Here is a 15041-nt window from a genome sequence, read left to right as displayed (position 1 = left end):
GTTTTGGTTCAGGGTCTCTCATGTGGCCAAGATGTGAGCCAAGACTGCAGTCATCTGAAGGCTTGATTGGGGTGAGAGGATCTACTTCATCCAAGATGATGCCCTCACATGGCTGGCAAGCTGGTGCTGGCTGATGGCAAAAGGCCTGTTCCTTGCTACATGGAGCACTCCATATAGCTGCTTGAGTATTCTCATGACAGAGTGGCCAGCTTTCCCCACAGTGAGTGATAGAAGAGAGAGCCAAGTAGAAGTCACAATGTGCTTTCTGTGCTAGCCTTGGAAGTCACACACTGTCATTTTATAATACTCACTTGGGTTACACAAGTCAGCCCTGTTTAATATAGGAGGAGACTACACCAGGACATGAATATCAGGAGGCAAGGTTTGGGGGCCATCTTGAAAGCTGCCTATTGGCCGTACCACTGCCCATGGGAATTGGTCCACCCGTTGACTGAGCTTCTCCCAAGAGCTATACAATTCTGATGCTCATGGGAATGCCCAAGTGTCCTTTTAGAGAAGGGTCAACAGCTCCTGACCTGCCACCTGCCTCAGGCAGGGGGTGGCTGCGTGCCACACCCTAGCCACCACACTTCTGCTTTGGTAGCAGCACACATGTGGTCGGTACTAAGGAGTCACCAAGGCACCAATGAGCCCGGCACACACCACGTTTTAGAATGCAACTTTAAAGCAAGACCTGTCCCTAAAGAACATTCCAGCTGGAGTATCGCTCTAAAATGGGCACCGGGTGGCCCCAAAGAGTTTGCAAGCCTATTCAAGTGTCTGAATTATACCTGTGAGGCTCTGAGGAGAATGTGCCCTCACTGGATTTCTGCTCTTTTCCTGGAGGGGAAATAAGCTTTGCTGACTCAGATGGGAGTAGAGAAGCTAATTGTTAGCGGTTGCTGGGTTCACCTTTGCTGAATGGCTGTGGAAATTCCAGTGAACTTCCATTATATTCTGCAAGACAATCTAACCTAATTTCAACTGTAAAATGGAAAATTTTTAATTTACTGAAGAGATAGTCCATGATAGGCAGTTTATGTACACCATCTCCATTAGTCTTCACAGAAACCCTGTGAGGTAAGAATCAGACCGACATTTTTAGAGGAGCAAACTGAAGCTCAGGGACCTTAAATGACCTGCCCAGTTTCACAGCTAGCAAATGAGGGATCCAGGATTCCTACCTGGGTGTGTTCTGACTCCAAAAACCCATGTGATGTGCTCTCTCAGAACTCTCCGAAGGAGGAGAGGGCATAAAACCAGTGAGAACGTATATCCAGGGAGAGGAAGAAGAGAACCTAACATTAGCCACAGCCCAGCCTCAGCAGCAGGAGGAGGGCCTGCGGCTGAGGACACAGAGAGATCCATGGCATCTTCTGCTAGAAGTGGCCAGTCTGAAGACCTTCCCTTGGCTCTCCTCTTCCAACCCTTCTCCTGTCTAGCAATAATGACGCCAGATCTGTCTCAAGGGCAGCAAACTGTGCATCTCCCTCCCCCTCCAAGGAGAGTCAGGTTGTTAATAATAATAGTTACTGCAGCCAGGCCTCCTGCTAAGTTAAGTACCACTTTTAAAAAATCCTCACAACATTCCTATGAGGTAAGTATTATTGCCGCATTTTATAGCTAGGGAGATGGAAGATTGGGGAGTTTAGGAACAGCCCCAAGGTCACAAAGCCCCAGGTGTTAATGCTCACGTTTCAACCCAGGCCTCTGACTTTAGGGCCATCAGGAATCTTAACACCATGTTCTACTAGACAGAGGTTGGGGGTCGTACGACCGCGTGGCCGGTTCATCGCCGCGTGAACTGACAGCGCCAAAGTCCCCAACGCAGGAGGGGCAGGGTCTGTCGGCTCCTCTCCGAAGGAGGCCTGCTGACGGTGCCAGCCGGGCCCAGGCACCCACAGGGGACCCTCCTGCTCCGGGGCTCGGCCGGACCCCGTTGGTGGGGACCAGGCCCCGCGGGCAGGTCGTGCCTCCAGGCGCTTGCCTGGGCAGTCCCCGAGTCGGAAGGCAGCCCCACGCTCGTCTGGACAGAGTTTGGGGTGGTGCACCGGGGCTCCGAAGCCCGGGATGGCTGAGCCGGGGAGGGAGGCGGCCAGGCTTTGGCGAGCCGCGGCACAGCGGCGCGTGGGGCTCCGCACCCAGATCACCATTTTCCTCCCAGTGGTCGGTTCGCTCTTTTGGCGGGAGCCAGGGCCCCGGGGCGAGGCGGGGGGAGGGAAGAGAGGAGGCGCCCTGCTCCCGGGTAGCGAGACCCCGGAGCCTTTGTGTATTCGGAACCGGATTCCCCACCTCCCCTCCCCGCCTCCCATTCCCGCTTTCTTTTCCCCTAACCCAAGTCTCAGTAGAGTATCCAGCAATTAGCACGTGAGGAGGGGGTGGAAGACGGCGGGCGGGCGGAGGTGGGGGCGGCGGGACCCCTGCTCCCCTCTCCCCACCGAGCCCGGATCAGCCCCGCGTTCCCGCCTGCGCTGCCTTCGTGCGCCACCTACCGGCTGCTTGGGGCCACTGCGAGCCCGCCAGAGCTGTTCCTAGGCAGATCTTGATCTCCGTGGACAATAGACAATGGAATTTTTTTTTTTTTCCTGAACAATGATTTATTTTGGGGGGTGGGGATAAGGAGGAAGGAGGGAGGGAGGAAGCAGCAGTATGTTTGTCATCGATTTAGAAAATATCTCTGTTCTGTCATTGTTTCTGCATATCCATTATATTGAGGACAAAAGAATCCCGTTCTGGAACAACAAAGCCAAGGGAAATGTTTTCTGTGGCTGACATTTAATTGTGTGCACAAGGTGCTACATTATCATGCGGAGAGATTGTATAAAGGAATAGGGCACAGCTTCAGTTCAAAAGCCTGACTTTTCTGCTTTAAGGTGTGGACTTTCTTATACGAGTCCCATTTTATATTGCCTCATAGACCTCCATGCATGGTATACACTGCACACAATTCTATGTTTCTGTTTGGTTTTCCAACCCATCACAAGCCTTCCTTGCGGGTGATTTTCACACCACCTCCCAGGTCTATTCTTTTACAGCTAACAGGGATAATCATACTTTGCCTCACAACCTCTTTACATGGTCCCTACCAAGACAATCTTAATTTTTAGGAGCTATTAGCTTGGGGAACAGTTAGTCTAACCTCTGGTTTTACAGATGAATGAGGGAGAATGCGTTGACCAAAGTCACACAAATAATTAGAGATAGAGGCAGGACCAGGACCCTTGTGTCCTGAACCCTGATTTCTATTATTATCTACTGTTTGATGTCCTGATGCCCAACACCCCTGACTTGCTCATCCTCATGGCCTCTTTTCCCCGGGGGGGAGGGGAAAGCCCACACACAGTGAGCTGTGTTGCACAAAGATGGGTGATAAGTTGGGGTGGTCATGGGGGGATGGACAGAAGTATAAACATCCTTGCTTGGCAGTCTCTTTCACTCCCCCTCTTTAGTACTCCTTTCTCTCTGTACAATGAAGCAGGGGGCAATGTGGATATAAATTCATTTGTTTATTTCATTATTTTGCTGTAAGTTAATATATAAAACCTATGGTAATTATCCAAAACTCTCCAGAAAATGATTTTCCTTGGTTTCATGAAGGTCTTGAACCCCCAACCTGACCCAGGTCTAAACTGGTTACTAGGAACACAAGAAATGTTTTCCATCTTTGAAAACCGCTCAGTGGTCCCTTGGCAAGAGTGATTTGCCCTTGGGAACCTGAATAATACAGATTTCCTTCTAAGGTTCATGAAAAATCCTTGGGGAGATGCAGATACCTGATCATGCTGTAGAACAGAGGCATTTTTCTTCTGCCGTCTTCTAAAACATGCAGACAGCGCACCCCCTTTAAACCCTTAACTGTGTCACGCTGAGAGAAGAATCAAGTCTTAGATGAGAAGCTCAGTAAACATCTTTGCACATCCAAAATGAGGCAGCCCGTCATAGAAGTCTGCTTATTTTAGAGGTTGTTCAGTCTGTTTAAAGCAAATAGACCAATCTCACAGTCTGCAGACAAGGAGACAACAAGCAGAGGAAGTTTCAAAACAAAAGGCCAGAACATTCCCTAACTCTCTTTAAACTGTCTTCTGAAAGCATAGAGAAGAAGAAAACACACTTAGCTTGCAAGCTGGGTTTTGGCACTTTAAGAACTTGGGTTTGTATGGGGGCCACGCAAAATGTTAACAGGGAGCTTAGATCTCCAAATCCCCTAGTTTTCATTTGTTTGTTCCTTTTTTCCCTTCCCACAGCGATTCTTCCTGTCTCTACAGAAAGCCCCACGGTTCAATGATATTTTAATATGACAACCACACACTTACAAACACCTTGCCTTGAGGATTTTGTGAGCATCGAATGTGATCAAATGAGGTAATGTAGGTGAAAGGACTTTTAAAAGTCTAAGGTACTCTTCAGATGTGAAGTGTTATTCCCATATATGTGAGGTTCTCAAAGTATTGAACTCATTCATCGGAGCAGCAGCCTACCTATTCTGCAAAGTCGTGATTCGGCCCATTTTTCCGAACTTACGGTTACATGTCTCGGGGAGGGGGGGCTTGGTGGTGGAAGCTTCATGTAAATTTTAGAATGTCCAAATCTCATTTTAAAGAATACCCTCACAGCATGTTGGAATCTGGTGAGTGCTAGAACACTGGTGACTCACTGCTTCCCCCGTGTCCTTATTTGGTAGCATGCAAATAAAAATGATCATTTTCAGATTTAGATTTTCTCAGAGCATGGTGTGAGCAGCTATTTTTGCTTTTGCTCCAGTCACCATTCTCTGTAGTAGAAAGTGCATTTAGAGTTGTAAAAACTGTTTTTCCACTTGCAGCCTAAATTTAAATAGGGAATAGAGCAGCTCAAGTACTCCCTTGATTAGATACAGCGAGGCACCACGATGCAGTCCAGCAGTTCCGGCACATGGCCCTCATTTCTACCCGTGCAAGGCCTTCACGTTGCTACTTCACAGGATGACTTCCGTGGCACCTATGCACGTGGCATCTCTCTTTAGGACACCCCAAGCGATCTGCGGGTGTTTGGTAACTCATTCTCTTAATATCTGTATTGGAGAGATAGGGATCGACTGCAATGACGCTCGGTTTGTGCAAAGTGAAACCTAAAGCAGTCAGCGGGCTTCTATATCACAGACCCATGAGGTGCATAGCCCTGTGTTGAAGAAATAAATGATTGATGCCACCCAAGATGAGCAAATCGGGGAACCCCAATTTCCCTAATAGTTGCTATCCTGGCTTACTAAAACCAAGACTGCTATCAAGTTTCTCCAGGGGTGCCTGGGTGGCTCAGTCGGTTAAGCGACGCCTTCGGCTCAGGTCATGATCCTGGAGTCCCGGGATCGAGTCCCGCATCGGGCTCCCTGCTCGGCAGGGAGTCTGCTTCTCCCTCTGACCCTCCCCCCTCTCATGTGCTCTCTCTCATTCTCCCTCTCTCAAATAAATAAATAAAATCTTAAAAAAAAAAAATAATGGTTTAAGAAGAAAAAAAAATCTATATCTGGGCGCCTCGGTGGCTTTGTTGGTTAAGCGACTGCCTTCTGCCCAGGTCATGGTCCCGGAGTCCTGGGATGGAGTCCCGGGATCGAGTCCCGCATCGAGCTCCCTGCTCAGCGGGGGGTCTGCTTCTCCCTCTGACCCTCCCCCTTCTCATGTGCTCATTCTCTCTCTCAAATAAATAAATAAAATCTTTAAAAAAAAAAAAAAAGTTTCTCCAGAGGTCAATGCCCAAATTTACTTCCTGCTCATGAGGATGGCCACTGGACCCATTACCTGATGTAACCCCAGGCCCCACACAGCCCGGATCTTGGACCTGACTCAGCAGCCTGAGTCATGACCAGCTTCCTGTGAGCAGGCCTTCAGATGTTAGTGTCGATGATGCCCCTTCCAGGATAACCCGTCCAGGCTGGCGAGCTGCAAGGCTGATTTCAAGCTGGTTTCAGTTAAACCACATTCCGGTGTCTATTTCCTTTCTCTTTTAAAAGGAAACCTTCCGTGGCTCCTTGGGGCCAGGCTGGCGGCCCTAACTTCTTGGAAGCTTCTGTTTATGGGCTTTGGGGGGCAGGTAGATGAACATCATCTTGTTCTCCTTGTGCCTCCTTCACCGCCCTGGCCACTGTCTCACGTTCCAGATCTTGGGGTGGACCAGAATCTGACACCAAATCCGGATGAAACACAGGACAGGGTATTGCCACCAAAATTGCCCTAATTGCAGGTGGCTAGAGGTGGGACAGAAAGAGGATGCTGGCAGGTGTTGCACCTTAGGCAGCTTGGGTGTGCTGTCCACACCTAAAGCCACCTGCCTTCCCCAGCCGTCCCCACCTGGGGCTTGGCCACTGGGGCCCCCGCCTTGGAGGAGGAGCTGGGCATGTGGCTGCTCACTCTTCCTCCTTTCCCCTCCAGCTCTACCATCTGTACTGGGGACTTCTGTCCCTGTAAATTCCTGCAATGTAGGAAATGCCCAGTGGAAATGCAAAAATAATCATGTCATCTTTCACACATTTATGGTATTTTGGCAATGTTTCTAATAGCCGCTAAGGGACAAGAGTTTATCTTTTTATCTTACATCTCATAAATCTTTTCTTTTTCTCCCATCACTAGCGTAAATTGTGCTTAGTCCAATAACAAGGTTAAAATTATAGTGCTTTTCATCATTACAGAGATGCTCTTGCCTCTGATGGAGACAACGGCTACATCTAAAGCTTCGCAAATTTATTTTTTCCCTTTGCCTGCAACGGGATGTCATCTGGACGACAAGATTTTCACTTAGCTGTGCATGGGCTTTGGTCAAGGCCTCTGTTTGTGAGTGTACACACTTATGGGAGAGGCCTGTAACCTGCAGGAGAGTCAGTTATGTGCCTCCGGTCTTCCCCTGAGTGTCTTTTTCAGACCAAAAAACAAAACAAAACAAAAAATGGGAGCGAGACACCTGAGGTGTCTGGCAGTGTTGAGGAACCCAGGCTATACATATAAACAAGCTATTTAACCTCTCTGAGCCTCGGTCTCCTCATCTGGGGATAATAATAGTGCCTCTTAAGTTTAGTATGGGGATTTAAAGGAACAGAATGCGTAAAGAGCTTAGTATGGTGCCTGGCACATAATAAGCACTCAGTAAGTATTTGCCAGCATCATCATCATGACTGTTTCTACCCTCCTGCTTCCACGTGACAGCCTTCTGCCCTGCAGGACCCTAGAGCTGCCAGAAGAATCCATGTCCCATTGCTATCTTGTACCTGTGGCTGTGGCGTCGTGACTCCCCATTTCGGCTTCTGCTTCCCCAGGTAGAGAACATTCCTGGGCAGAACTGGCGACAAGCTCGTGGAAACTTGAATCCCAGGCAGGAACGAGGTCCTCACAGAGTCAGCCTCTCCTCTCCACTAGTGACGGCTCCTTCTCCCCACGCAGGTGGTCATGCTGCTCTCCCTGCCAGCCCACACGCCCACCACGTAGGGGTCTGTCACAGAGGCCACCTGTGGGAGATGCTCTTTCCACCCTCTGCCAAACACTTCGGCCCCGTAGATGCTTTCCTCCTGCCCACATAGCTCCAGGAGGCCCAGACCCAGGTGCGCAAATCACCCCCATGTTCGGGCTGTGATAAGATGTTTATTAGCAAGCTTCCCTCCAGTTTTTCCTCATATCTGAGCTGAGGTTTCATCTTGTCCCCTTTTCCGGAAGTACGTCCTCATCGATCACTTTCTGCAGTTTTCTGTGGTTCTCCTGGAGGCCAGCGTCTATTGCCAACTGTCTAGGAGACACCTCCCTCCCATCTCCATCACATGCCTAATTTTTGACTGAGGGTTAGGTTAAGATGTTTTCTGCATCTCTCTGAAGAAGACAATCCATCTAATCAGGCTGTCATCCCTAACGGAGGCACTAGCTCTTCTCTCTGGAATACAAGGCCAAGGCCATGCCGGCCTCTCTCTCATTTGAGCTCATTACTCCAAGTTCCTTATTTCCAAACTTGGTCAGACACTCATTCACTGTAGAAGCAGAAGAGCCCTTTCGATGATGTCTGAGTTGGAGCACAGCTCTCTCTCTCCCGAGTTCCAGGGTCTGCTTTCTCTTCTCTTTCTGAGTAATTCCCAAGCCTCAAGAATAGCTTGCCTTTTCCTCTCTTAGGAAGCGAGCCCAGTGTGGAAACTGTAGTTCAGGTTTGGTTTTTTGAAAGGATGGATCATATGGACTGACCATTGGTTAAAGTCCTCTTCCCTCGTGTCTGGTCCATTGTAATCGTATTCAAACAGCTCTATCTACTTCACATCTTTTCTCTTTAAACATCATCCTAAAACTGCCGTCTTGTTAAAACACTTAATCTTGTTAAAACACTGCTTTCTCCAAACTGCACTGACTCCCAATCCTCCAATTTCCCTGCAGGACAATGTCTAAAATTCTCATGGCATGGCATTACAACCACCCCCAGAGGCCGGTCTCCAACTTACTCATCTACTTCCCACCTTTCTCTGTTAACCCCCACCCCTCCTAATCTAAAACACACTCGTGCCATTCCCATTCCTGGACACACCTTTCCTTTTCCTTTCTGCTTTTCCAAATCTTCGCCCATCTTAGAGAGGGGGCTCAAATGGACTCCCAGCTTGAAATGATCACTCCCCTCAGAATATCCTGAGATGTTGTTTGCATGATTATTCACACATGAAACAAATACTTTCTCTTGACTTTTCTCCTCATGTTTTGAATTGCTCCCCAATTTTCATGTGCTTATCTCTCCTAGCATGTCCTGGGTAGTGAACTTCTTGCAGACGGTTGAATTGTATTCCAAGTTTCTTCTAAAGTATCTTGCCCAGGCCTTGCACTAAGTAGGCATTCAGGAATATTGGACGTACTGCACAGAAGAAAGAGCAGCTGAAAAGGAAAACAAATCAGTCGAGCCATTTTCATCACCGGCACAGAAATGACAGGTCCAGAGTTTTGTTCCTGTGCATGTCGAATTTGAGGGCGATGATAGAGAATCTGTTTTTCAAAGTATCCAGAATCTTGTGAGGCCACCTTGCCCCATTTCCTGGCTCTATGCCATCTAAGACAAAGAGATCTGTCCTATGCTTCAGGACCCCAGAGTGAGAATACTTCTTGGCTCTTTTCCATAGCTAAGTGTCTGCCTTCGGCTCAGGTCATGATCCCAGGGCCCTGGGGTCGAGCCCCGTGTCAGGCTCCCTGCCCAGCAGGGAGCCTGCTTCTCCCTCTCCTCCCTGCTCTTGCTCTCTCTCTCTCACTGTCTCTGTCACTCTGTCTCTCTTCCTCTCAAATAAATAAAATCTTCGGGCGCCTGGGTGGCTCAGTTGGTTAAGCGACTGCCTTCGGCTCAGGTCATGATCCTGGAGTCCCGGGATCGAGCTCCCTGCTCAGCGGGGAGTCTGCTTCTCCCTCTGACCCTCTTCCCTCTCATGCTCTCTCTCATGCTCTCTCTCAAATAAATAAAATCTTTAAAAATAAATAAATAAATAAAATCTTCAAAAAAGTTAGTTGCCCATGCTCATCTCAAAGAATAACATTCAGTCATTTGGGAGTGGGGGCACATGAATCTGATAATTCTGATACAGGTGGTCTGGCGAACACACTGTGAAAGAGGAAAACTACTCTGATTTAATTTTTTTTAAAAAAAAATTAGTTTAGGCCTATTACTTCTAGGACCATTTTCTGCAAACCTTAAAAAAACAGCTGATTAATAGTTTTTCTTAATAATTGAGTGTCCTTCTAGGAGTATTTTTTTTTTTTAAGATTTTATTTTATTTATTTGACAGAGAAAGACACAGCGAGAGAGGGAACACAAGCAGGGGGGAGTGAGAGAGGGAAAAGCAGGTTTCCCGTGGAGCAGGGAGCCCGATGCGGGGCTCGATCCCAGGACCCTGGGAACATGACCTGAGCTGAAGGCAGACGCTTAACGACTGAGCCACCCAGGCGCCCCTTCTAGGAGTATTTTTAACCTCATCTATATTAAGCTCCGAGAAACATTTGCTGTTCCACACATATTTATTGAGCACCAGTGTGCCAGGCATCATGGTTATAAAGATGAATGAATTAAGTAATAAAGAAGGTAGATCCTCATTCTTAGGAAGCTCATGGTATAGTGAGTGGGAAAAGGAAACACTGTGATAGGGATGGCGCTGACCTATCACCTTTCATCTGAAGTTTGGAGACATTATATATGTCTGTGGCAGTTCAGCAGGGGCAGAAACTTGGGATCCATTGTGCATAACACTTGCCAGAAAGTCTATATAATATGTCCCCTTGCTTGCTCCTGACTCTGTGCCCCTGGGGCAAATGAAAAGAAAATGCCATCACCCCACCACTCCAACTACTTTCCAGAGGGGATGAGCCTTATTCGTCAGTCAGTCAACCATGCCTTATTAAACATTTAGAACGACTAGCACTCTGTAAGGCATTTGGAAAGGGCATTGTTCCTCCTTCCCCCTGCCCTCGACTTTGCCATAATCGTGTTACAGTTCTTCTCCATTCATTTGGGGACCTTTGATTTCACTGCCACCAACGCTGAAGGCTGAGTGTTCACTCCATTCATGAAATAAATATTTAGTGCGTATTCCAACGGGTAAGGCACTTGCTATATGATGTGATGATTATAAAGAGGAATCAAACACAGGTCCTACTCTGAAAGAACTTGCATCTAGTATAGAGATACATTGTGTACATAAATACCTTGTCCCAAAGTCAAATATAAGCAAATATACCACAGGGTTCCTTCCAGCAGTATTGGGTTGGAGAAGACTTGGAGAATGGGAGGGACGGGGAGTGAGTGGGTTGTGCCTAGGGGAGGCAAGTTCAGGTTTGGGTGTGTCAAGCCGGAGGTGTTGAGGGGCATCCTGGGGAAGATGACCAATGACTAGTTAGAAAACGTGTGCCCAGTGCATGGAAAGAGGGAGAGGCAAGAGACACTAGTGGCATATGAAACTACAAGACTAGGTTTTATTATGAAGAGGCTTGCAGGAGGCAAAGGGGGAATTGAAACATAAGAGGTATGTCTCGGACATAGCGTATTTTCTTAGTAGACAGCACTGTAATCGCTGAGAGGTTGAACTTGTACAATCTGAAAGATGAGTTTAAATACTTTATTTACTCATATAACTAATAAAATACATTTGATTTTTAACCCTTTTTTCTCCCCCCAGGAGATGAGCTTAAAATATTTTCTTGTAGTTTGACCAATTTCTCTACCAAATCTGTGAGGGGGAGACAATTTAGTATCAGATGAATACCTTTGTGTTTATTTGACTCGGGAGAAAACGGAAGGAAGGAGACATGGCATAAAAAAGAGACGAGAACAGGATCTCTTTCTCATGGCCCCTATATTTATTAACGACTGAGGAAAATATCATGTATTCTGATTGTGATGTGACTGGGATTATATGCTTTTTAGAAGGCTGGGTTTAGTCTCAGGGTCTCAAACGCTGGATATCGAAGACCCCTTATCTTTGACCTATTGAGTTAAAACTGTGATCTCCAAAAATCTGCCCCACAGTCCTCATGAGCTTTGCTTTTGGCTCTACCTTCTTTCTTGTCTTTTTATATCCTCTTCTATCTTTATTTCTTTTCTTTCTTTTTTTTTTAAAGATTTTATTTATTTGACAGAGAGAGGCACAGTGAGAGAGGGAACACAAGCAGGGGGAGTGGGAGAGGGAGAAGCAGGCTCCCCAGCGAGCAGGGAGCCCGATGCGGCGCTCGATCCCAGGACCCTGGGATCATGACCTGAGCCGAAGGCAGACGCTTAACGACTGAGCCACCCAGGCGCCCCTCTATCTTTATTTCTGATAAGGAGTGTCGGGTAGCAGAGTGATAGGAGCAGAGGAAAGTGGGGAAAACAGCCATTAGAGAACAACACCAAAGCATTGATTTGAGGACTCCCTTAGAGTAACTGTTCTAGGCACATGCGAATTAAAGCCACGTGCATAATCCTGTTTGAATGCATGTGTGCCTTCAAAAGATCCCATGCAGCTGGATGCTGTCCTCAGAGGAGATCCTAGCGGGGGATCCTTGCCAGAGTAACCAGTAGATTTTCAAAGACCTTGAGACTTCAGTTTAGTTTCTTGACATCAAGTTCCCCTGAGGAAAATGAGCCCTTGTCTTCCACAACTTAATTTAGGACCATCGGTGCTGCGGGGCCCAAACCGCGCTGCCCAGGAAGCCGACTCGAACGTGCTAACGCAGAGCCGAGGGAGGGGTTGGCGCTGAGCAGGGCACTCTGCATTCTAGATCTGCTCGCAGAAGCTCCCACTGAGCCACTCGCTGAGCAGCTGGGGGTGAGAGGTGAGCTCATCGCTTCTGAAACACCCCACTTGGCCAAGCCGGCCTTTGTTTGCGATGACTCTGGGAGGAAAAGCGGGTTATCATCGCTGTACCGGGTGGTCTGACAGAGCAAACGGAAGAGCTCCGCGAGGTGAGGAGAGGTGAAGAGAAAATTAGCGAGGCTCAAATGGGATAATTGGAAAAGCAGAGGGAAGCCAGTAAATTATGCCTCTTTGGCCTGGTTTAGTTACCATATCGCAAGAATGGATGAAGTGGGTCGGCGACCCGCGGATGAAAAGCAAGACGAGGAAGGGTCTCGGGGTGAAGGGAGGCCTGAGCTCTGAGCGCCCCGCCAAGGGCCAGCCCACACGTGCCGCTGGAGCACCACGCTCGGAAAGACAAACAGGATGCGGTAAGTACACAGCTTTCTCTGATGATCCGGAGGCCTGTTTCATGTGGTTGGAGCCTAGACCTGTCAGTAGGAAGCAGGTTGGAAAAAGAGGTCTCACAAATGAAGACGCGAATCAAGAAAGGGAGTGGTAATGGTTCCTGCCGGTTCTGGGTGGCTTATGGTCCACCTCCACCCCCACGGGCATCCTTGTTCTGTGACCTTGGGAAGTTATGTAGCCTCTCTGTGCCTCAGTTTCCTCGCGTGTGGTAAGGAATAATTATGCCAATCACGTGATACGTATACGGTTCTTAGAACCCTTAGAAAACACTCACAAGGCTAGCTGATTAACACTTGAGAGCATGGTTTTCAAGGCTCTGGAGGGCATGTTGGAAATTTGGGGAAGCCTTTTGGGGTGGTTACAAGGTAGGGGGTACTACTGCCATTTAGTGGGTGGGGGCCAACAACAACAAAATTATCTTGCATCCCACATGACTTCTGACTGTTCCACGGGATAGTTCCATACATGAAAAACTTGACAAACATTCTGGTAACTTAGAACTTGACTCAGTTTTCAAAATTTACAAGAGGTCTTTTTGCATTGTTTTAGTATACACTGAATTTTATACAACCATATAAATCAAGAAGATGATTACACTCTGCTTTGTTCAGAGAATTGTCAAGAGTTGTTCATCATTTCAGAAAATCCCATCTACACATGTGGACAAACAGCCACCTGTATGGGCTGCATTTGTAACTCTCACGCTCCTGGGGCCTCTCGGCATGAGCGAAGCCTCATGACTTGCCGTGGCTTCCAATGCCACAGCGCACAGTGGCTGAGCGTTCACACATTGAAATACCCGTTATTTTATGATAGCGTTGTGTTTTTCTTTTGTGTCCGTTGAGGCATTGCATTGCTATCTTTCTGAAATGTGTGAAGATGAGTTATGTTATTAATTTTATTCTGGATATTAAAGGGGCATTACGAAACAGTTGCTATAATGAAGAGGTGCTAGCTCTGATAGGTTTGAAAACCACAGGTTTTTAGAGCCAAGCTCAGCACAACTATAACCGTTGTACTTCCCAGCAATTGGCCCCAGAGACCAGGAAATCGAAACCCAAATAGAGGGCATTGCACTTGCTCTGAATTACCCCTGTCCTCTCTCCGTTAAGGACTTAATGCTTGTTTGGAGGTCAGAACGTTTTGGTGTTCTGCCTACACTTGCCATCTTCTTGCCTTCTTGCCGTCATGATTAAGATGGGGTGATCTGTTGAGTTTCTGTAGAATACTTACCTTCAGAAGAAAAGACCATCTTTTCTTCTCCACATGTGACTTTTCTCTACTTCCTCATTGTGGGAGCTAGATCACTCCAGAAGACCTCTTCCTGGGCGTTCTGTCCCCCTTCCCTTTGGAAAGAGCAAGTCAGGCCAGCAGGAAGGACTGGAGGACCGACCCCCTTTTACTATGGCGCCTCTTGATTTGTCAAGAGCTATCTCCCCACCTGAATAACAGTCCCAGTTCCCTCTGGGTAGGCCTAATCAAATCAATTCAGAGTTGCTTTCTCTGACTTGCTCACTGTAAGGCTTGTCATAAGGGGAGGGAGTGGATCTGGTTACTCCCTGACATGGGCAAAGACAAAGAGGAGCACTTGCAGGAAAACTCTACGGTGGAGAATGTGTTATACATACCGAGAATATGGTTGTGTTGCCAGACAACCATAGGGAAGATGGCAAGTGGAGTCAGTTTTCTGAGGGTAGGTCCTGATTGCAGTTTCTTTCTATTAATATATTAGAATATGTTAGTGGTGAAGGTGTTTGAGTCTAGTCTGTTGAAATCAAGAAAAAATAAAGAGCCATTATAAATATTTCAAGGTGTATTCTGTGATTAAGCTGTATGCAGAGATGTACTATTTCCCAAAGATTAAGTTTTCCTGTCTCTAGGTATTATAAGAAAACAAAAAGGACGAGAGGGAGGAAGAGTCAGAGGGAGGGAGGAAATCTTTGAGAAAAACTATTAATTAGGATTGAGGAGATCTATTAAGTCTCTGCCTGGGGCTGGTTGTATTTCCCAAGATGGCCGCAAAAATATCTCCCATCCCACAAGCTCTTCTGCAAAAAAGTAAAATCTAACCCCCTTCTCCCTTGAATTGGGCCCACCATGAGAGCAAAAACTCCACCTTCTGCTGGAGGAGAGAAAAAGTAGTTAAGATTTCTATGGTGAACAAGAGGATTATGTGACACCAAACCCAGACCATGCCCACTGGACCTGGGGATCAGCTTACAAAAATGGATCTTTGACACAAATTGGCCAAGATGCTCAAGAGACAGTGGGAACAAGAGTGAGCTAGGAGGCAGCAAACATGTAAGCAAGGAGAAGAAGCCCTCAGGGACCAGGGAGG

The 15041-nt window shown here is 47.4% G+C and overlaps 1 long non-coding RNA gene across 2 annotated transcripts in view; it reads right to left on the bottom strand.

The window, feature by feature from the left end:
- Positions 1-2102: 2102 nt before the first annotated feature.
- LOC102728594 (uncharacterized) overlaps positions 2103-15041 on the bottom strand; it is a 106886-nt gene continuing 93947 nt past the window's right edge. Inside the window, exons 3-5 of one of the 2 annotated variants that reach the window (XR_014142845.1) lie at positions 14332-14420; positions 3774-4002; positions 2103-2732 (exon numbers count right to left, since the gene is read on the bottom strand). This is a non-coding gene — a long non-coding RNA (uncharacterized LOC102728594). Of the gene's footprint in view, positions 2733-3491; positions 4003-14331; positions 14421-15041 lie in introns of those variants that run through there. The other variant, XR_014142844.1, reaches the window with a different exon arrangement.

This window comes from Leptonychotes weddellii, chromosome 2 (genome assembly GCF_054177405.1).
Source record: "Leptonychotes weddellii isolate Sample4059 chromosome 2, ASM5417740v2, whole genome shotgun sequence".
In the NCBI taxonomy this organism is placed as follows: domain Eukaryota; kingdom Metazoa; phylum Chordata; class Mammalia; order Carnivora; family Phocidae; genus Leptonychotes; species Leptonychotes weddellii.
Note: the sequence above shows the minus strand (reverse complement) of the source record. Positions and strands in the feature narration are given on the sequence as shown.